The sequence below is a fragment of the Haemaphysalis longicornis genome, unplaced genomic scaffold (assembly GCF_048455015.1).
Source record: "Haemaphysalis longicornis isolate Haplotype H1 unplaced genomic scaffold, Haemaphysalis longicornis Haplotype H1 scaffold_6, whole genome shotgun sequence".
NCBI classification, from domain to species: Eukaryota; Metazoa; Arthropoda; class Arachnida; order Ixodida; family Ixodidae; genus Haemaphysalis; species Haemaphysalis longicornis.
Window position 1 is genome coordinate 129,651,343 of NW_027526407.1, and position 6,418 is coordinate 129,657,760.

Sequence of the window (6,418 nt, forward strand, 5' to 3'; positions counted from 1 at the left end):
CGCAACATGCACCCAGTTTACAACTAAACCGAAGGGGAGCCGGGATCAAGGCTTTGGGAACCTTCTAAAGCCAGGATGTCTCAATAACATATGACCACAATGCGGAACACTCGGCTACAGCCACCTTGCCACCAGTTTTAAAAAGGGTATATTGCAGCAATGCAACTTGTAATACTATATAGGGATTCAAAAGCACGAAAACATTCCTTGTAAGAAGATTTTTTGCGAACCCCGGTGGCAAAGTTCTTAGAGGCTAATGAAGCAGCCAGATACCGCAGCGGGAGGTCGTTTGAAGTGGGCTTTCACTCATATAGGAAGTCAAGACTGCCGAAAACCACGTGCACACTTTCAATGCCAGCCAGAACCTGTGCTGAAATGTTTCCTGTGCCGCTGAAAGTGCGCTCCTGCATGACGCGCCGATCCACCGTGCCTGGCGCCTGTATGGAACCACGTGTTTCAGACGTCACAGTTGCTACTTAAACCAGTGCAAAATAAACGGCGGGGCTTTTTTTGCTTGCCTATCGCCTGGACTGCCGTCGCCTCCTTTCTTTCAGCGATCACGAACTCATAGCGGCGGGCACCGCTACGACATGGTATCAGAAGTTATGTGATCCGCCCACCTTTAACGCCATCGGGAAAAAAAAGCCATCGAGACGTCTGCACAAGAAGTGACTGCAATGCAAACCGCCACCCCCACCGCCACCCTTACGCCGCCGCCACCCCCAACGGGCCTTCAGCAGCCACCACCACAGGACTTTGACACTACGTCGGAGTGGCCGGCATGGATACAGCACTTCCACGACTATCGATATGCGTCGGGCCTGAATGAGCGCAAGGAGGAGGCGCAAGTACGCAGTCTGCTCTACACCATGGGGCGGCAAGCAAGGGACATCTTCGCTACCTTCAATCTTTCTGTAGAAGATTCAAAGAAGTTTGAGCTGGTCAAAAAGAAGGTCGACGAGTACTTCATCAAGGAGACCAACGTCATCTACGAGAGCGCTTGATTTCACAAGCGGCACCAAATGCTAGGCGAGTTTATTGAACAGTTCATGACGGCTCTACACGTCTTGGCCGAAAATGCGACTTCGGCGAATTCAAGCAGCGCCTTATTAGAGACAGGTTCGTCGTGGGCCGGCGGGACGAACAGCTTTCCGAGTCGCTCCAAATAGATCCGAAGCTGTCTATCGCAACAGCTCTGGGGAAGGCCCGCCTGAAAGAGACAGTTCAGCAGCAACAAGCAAAGCTTCGCAACTTCAACACGTTTCACGACAACACTCAGTACAAGCCATGTGACGACGTCAACGTCGACGCAGTGGCCCGCTGCAGAAAACCGCACCGCAGTGAGGAAACCCGGCCTACTCCAGCTCGCTCCGAGGGACAGTGAGTCTTCTGCGGCGGCCACTCGCACCCAAGGACAGAATACCTAGCCAGGACGCATGAGTGCTTTAACTGCGGCGTAAAGGGACATTTTGGCAAGGTGTGTCTTAAAGGGACTTCTCCAGGCTACCAATGAAAGGTACGAGTGTCGTCTGTACAAAAGGACACCGGGGAAATTTTTCTTGGTGAGGTCGAAGTGCCTGGCGCCAAGGCACGTTACGTTCAGGTATTGGTTAACGCAGTGCCTGTTTTCGCAAGGTTGACACGGGGGCAGAGGTGTCCGTAATTCCAGCATCGTTTCCTGGACTTCCGACGAGGTTAGAAAAGGCTGACGAGATCTTGACAGGCGCTAGTGGTGACCGACTAAATGTTCTGGACAAGTTTCAGGCAGACATTTTTTGGAAGGGACAAACGTCTCCCCAAACATGTTACATCGTCAGTCCTTTGCGTCATGTGCTGCTGGGTTTGCCAGCTCTCGAAGCATTAGGAGTTATTAAGTTCGCTGACTCTGTCGCTCGGAAAACCTCTGACTACGATGTTTTGTGCCCTCAGGTTTTTGACAACTTCGGCACTATGCCCGGGGAATATGCAATCTGGCTCAAACCATACGCAGGCCCATTTGCAATAAGCGCACCACGCAGGATTGCTATACCGCTTCGGGAACCGCTGAAACGGGAGCTTGATAAGATGAAACAAATGGGTGCAATTCGGCCAGTCAAAGAGCCAACCGAATGGTGTCCCGGCATTGTTCCTGTTCAAAAGCCCTCGGGAGATGTGAGGATCTCTGTCGACCTTACGCAGTTGAACAAGTTTGTATTAAGAGAAAGATATAGTTGCCCACTGTAGACCAAGCACTAAGCTCGCTTGCCGGTGCAAAATGGTTTTCCAAACTAGACCCAAACTCCGGCTTCCACCAGGTCAGACGTAGCAAGGCCTCAGAAGTACTGACCACGTTCATTACGCCGTTTGGGCGGTACTGTTTCACTCGGTTGCCGTTTGGAATTGCTTCAGCCACAGAGTATTTTCAGAGGAGAATATCAGAAATCCTGGCAGGCCTACCTGGCGTCGTTAATCTGATGAACGATATTCTCATATTTGGCGACAGCAAAGAGCAACATGATTCTAGGCTATCGAATGTCTTAGCTAGGTTAACCCAGTCTAACGTTACGCTAAACAAGGCAAAGTGTGTATTTGCGGCATGAAGCATCAGCTTTTTGGGGCACTTTCTAAGTGAGGAAGGCGTAGAGCCGGATCCGGCCAAACTCAGAACCATTAAAGAGCTGAAGCCTCCCGCAGATATTTCACAGTTACGCAGTGTTCTGGGCATGGCCAATCAACTCGGCCGTTTGTGGCCGAACTTAGCGCAAACCACTGCCCCGCTACGGGCGCTTTTACAGAAAGGGACTGATTGGGTTTGGGGTCCAGCTCAGAACACGGCTTTTAATAGCTTGAAAGCTCTTATCTGCTCGGCAAAGTGTATGGCCGTGTACGATCCGTGACTTTCCACGATTATTTCGGCTGACGCCTCCTCGTTTGATCTAGGTGCCGTTCTTTTTCAAATACAACGTAATGGCCAGCGCCGCCCGATAGCGTTCGCTTCAAGGTCATTGACCAAAACCGAGCAGCGCTATGCGCAAGTCGAAAAGGAGGCACTGGAGTTAACATGGGCTGCCGAAAGATTCGACGAATACATACGTGGTACCGATGTGACGTTCGAAACAGACCACAAACCTTTCGTTTCATTGCTCGGTAAAATGCCTATCAAGTTGTTGACGCCAAGGGTGCAGCGCTTCAGCATTCGGCTGATGCGAAATCAGTTCCAAATTGTGTACGTTCCAGGCAAAAGCTTGATAACGGCGGCCGCTCTTTCACGAGCGCCGATGGAATCAGATAAACTCGCCAGAGAACTGACAGTTTCGGAAGTGTCGTCGTTTGTTAAATCTTGTGTTCAAGGGCTTTAGACGGGCGACAATTTTGTTGACAGAGTACGTGAGGCTCAAAAGACTGACGTTGTTTGTCAATACTTGCTGAGATTGTGTCGCCAAGGCTGGCCAGAAAAACCAAAACTTCCTTGTTACCTAGTCCCATACTGGCAGGAACCGGCACTAATTTCCGAATGCAATGGCATATTGCTTAAGGGTTCTAGATTGGTAGTACCTCAAAGCCTAAGAAAAGAAGTACTAACAAAGCTAAATGATGGGCATCAGGGCATCTCAAAGACAAGAGCATTGGCGAAAGAATTAGTCTGGTGGCCAGGCCTCGGCGAACAACTCGTACGGCAGGTAACAGAATGTGTTACTTGTGCGCGCTTCGTCACCCAGAGCTGTGAGCCTTTGATCTCAACCTTAACGCCAAGTTTTGCATGGGAACGGGTTGGGGTCCACTTGTGTTTCATTAACAATTGTCATTATCTTGTCGTGGTCGACTACCTGTCACGGTATCCGGAAGTAGCCCTCCTTCACTCAACAAAACCTGGTATGGTAATAGAAGTTCTAAAAAGTATTTTTGCACGTGATGGCATTTCAGAGACCGTGGTGACAGATAACGGGCCACAGTTTTCGTGTACAGAGTTTGAGAAGTTTGCCCATGATTATGGCTTTGGTCACGTCACTGCAAGCCCTAGGTACCCTTGGCTAATGGGGAAGTAGAACGCATGGTGCAAACAATTAAGCACCTGATACTCAAATCAAAGCACCCATTCCTGGCTCTGCTTGCCTACAGGGCAACCCCAGGTATCCTCGGCTCTAGACCATCGGAAATCCTCATGGGCCGGCGTCTTCGGACAAGAGTTCCAATGGCACCGCAACTACGTGTTCCAGTGCAGCCCCCGCTGCTTGCTCTGGCGGCGAGAGACAGAGCCAACAAGAAGTTGCAAGCACAGCACTACAACAAAGGCCACAGAGCCAGGGAAACGAATAAACTAACACCAGGTGATTGTGTGTGGGTAACGGACATTAAAAACGGAGGAACGGTGCTAGCGAGAGCCGCTACTCCACGTTCCTACATAATACGAGCCGAGAAAGGGGTTACGCTGCGACGTAACAGACGAATGTTGAACCGCTTGTCACAAAAAGGGAAGTGTGAAGACAGCTACGAGTTTGCAAACGAAAGCGACTCAGCCGAATTGGTTTCGGCTGAAAGGGAGCCACCCACCGCATCAAGTTCAGCATCAGTGCCTTCAGATTCAGAGGCTGGGATTTCAACGTCCGTACCTTCAGCTTCAGTGACTCTGACCAGGTCTGGTAGAGTAGTTAAGCGACCATTTCGCTACGGTATTGATGAATGAGGTTCCCTACGTAGTCCCTCGCCAGTAGGGGTTCTTAATTTGATTCATGTGTGGATGTTTTAAATTGCACGCGCAAAAAAAAGAAAAAAAGAACCGCTCTTCTATTGTGAAAAAAGGGGAGATGTGCTGGAATGTTTCCTGTGCCCCTGAAAGTGCGCTCCTGCATGACGCGCCGATCCACGATGCCTGGCGCCTGTATGGAAACACGTGTCTCTGATGTCACAGTTGCTACTTAAACCTCTACAAAATAAACGGCGGGGCCTTTTTTTTTGCTTGCCTATCACCTGGACTGCCTTCGCTTCCTTCCTTTCGCCGATCACGGACTGATAGCGGCGGGCGCCGCTACGAAAGAAGGTACTAGAGCCTTACAGGCTCATAACAGGAATACGCCCACAGCGCAATCCAAAACCAAATAAAGAAAAACCACAATTTCAAATACTGCAAACAAACTCATTTTGACGCGCCAAACAGATGCGCACGATAAACTCTATACTCCTTAGCTACCACTGCCACTTCTGCTGTAGGACGCTGTACACAATAGTGTTGTAAGGTAAGGGCGTCACGGAACTACCAGAAGTCATCGCCGGACACCAAAGCAACAGGACGGGGACGCCCTGCTAACCAGTGATGTCAGGCAAAAGCAGCGCTGCTGGTAAGCAAGGCCAATAAAGCTGCAGCTTCCCATGACATCCCGGACTGGGAACGTCACCGCACTATTACTGAACGAAAATGATTCCGCGCTTATTTTTTTGTAATTTACGGCCCCAAGAAGGGGTTTCTCTAGCGCTCTTTTGTGAAATTGAGGCGTGCGTCTCATTACTGCCTTCCGGGCGGTTTTAAGAATAGTTTTTTTTTGTTTTCGTCCTGTGGTGCTATTTCCTTCTTGACTTATGAGGTTAGAAACAATCTTATAAACCTGACGCCGGATATCCAGTAAAGTCGTTCGGTTCCATAACATCACGCAAAAGCAAGTCTTTTCCTACTTCTTTTGCTGCAATCTACTTCTTTTGTGCATTGAAACTATCTTTCAAAGTAAGGTGCCAACTTTCCAGGTTTCAGGTCTGATGAGTAGATACTTGGAGCAAACAAAATGTCCAAGCAAACTCTGAAACATCACTATTGTCTATTCGCGTCTGAGGAAATAAAGCTATTTGGACATGCCCTCACTACCGAGGAGCCAGGCCTGATTTCATAGAATGTACGGCTATGTCAAACTCCCTCGGGCCTTTGCACAAGACGGCTCGCAGAGATTCTTCGGAATGGGCGCATATCACCAGCGCCCCGGTTAATTCATCGAAAAAGCCATTCGCGAACTTCCCGCTCTCACGCACTTCACAACCTTCCACATAAGCTACGAAACATCGCCTTATGATCTAAGAAAAAGAATGCCAGTGCAAAGCAGAACGTTATCTTCACACTTGGCTGGAGTATTAGCCAATGTTTGCACATTTTAACGAGTATGCCGAAACAGTAAGGCACAGAGAGGCACGTTTTATGGGATTGGGTGTGATCTTCCAATAATAGATCGTTTTTGGAATCCGTGGTTGGTCAAAAACAGTATTAGGACTTCACAAAAGGCTTCCTGGCCACAATAGGGGCCACTTCTAAATTTTGATCGCACGTCTTTGCTAATCCATTCAATGGGCTAAAAGATAATATTGCGCATTCTTGGCTCCTACATTTAAAAGGCCGTCTTCCGCGGGTTGCGTGGTGACGCCTGATTCTGCACGAATTTCACATACCGATCATCTACAC

At 49.3% G+C, this 6,418-nt stretch overlaps 1 pseudogene; it reads left to right on the top strand.

Moving 5' to 3' along the window:
• The first annotated feature begins 757 nt into the window (after positions 1 to 757).
• Positions 758 to 4,125, top strand: LOC144143250 (uncharacterized; annotated as a pseudogene).
• Positions 4,126 to 6,418: the final 2,293 nt, after the last annotated feature.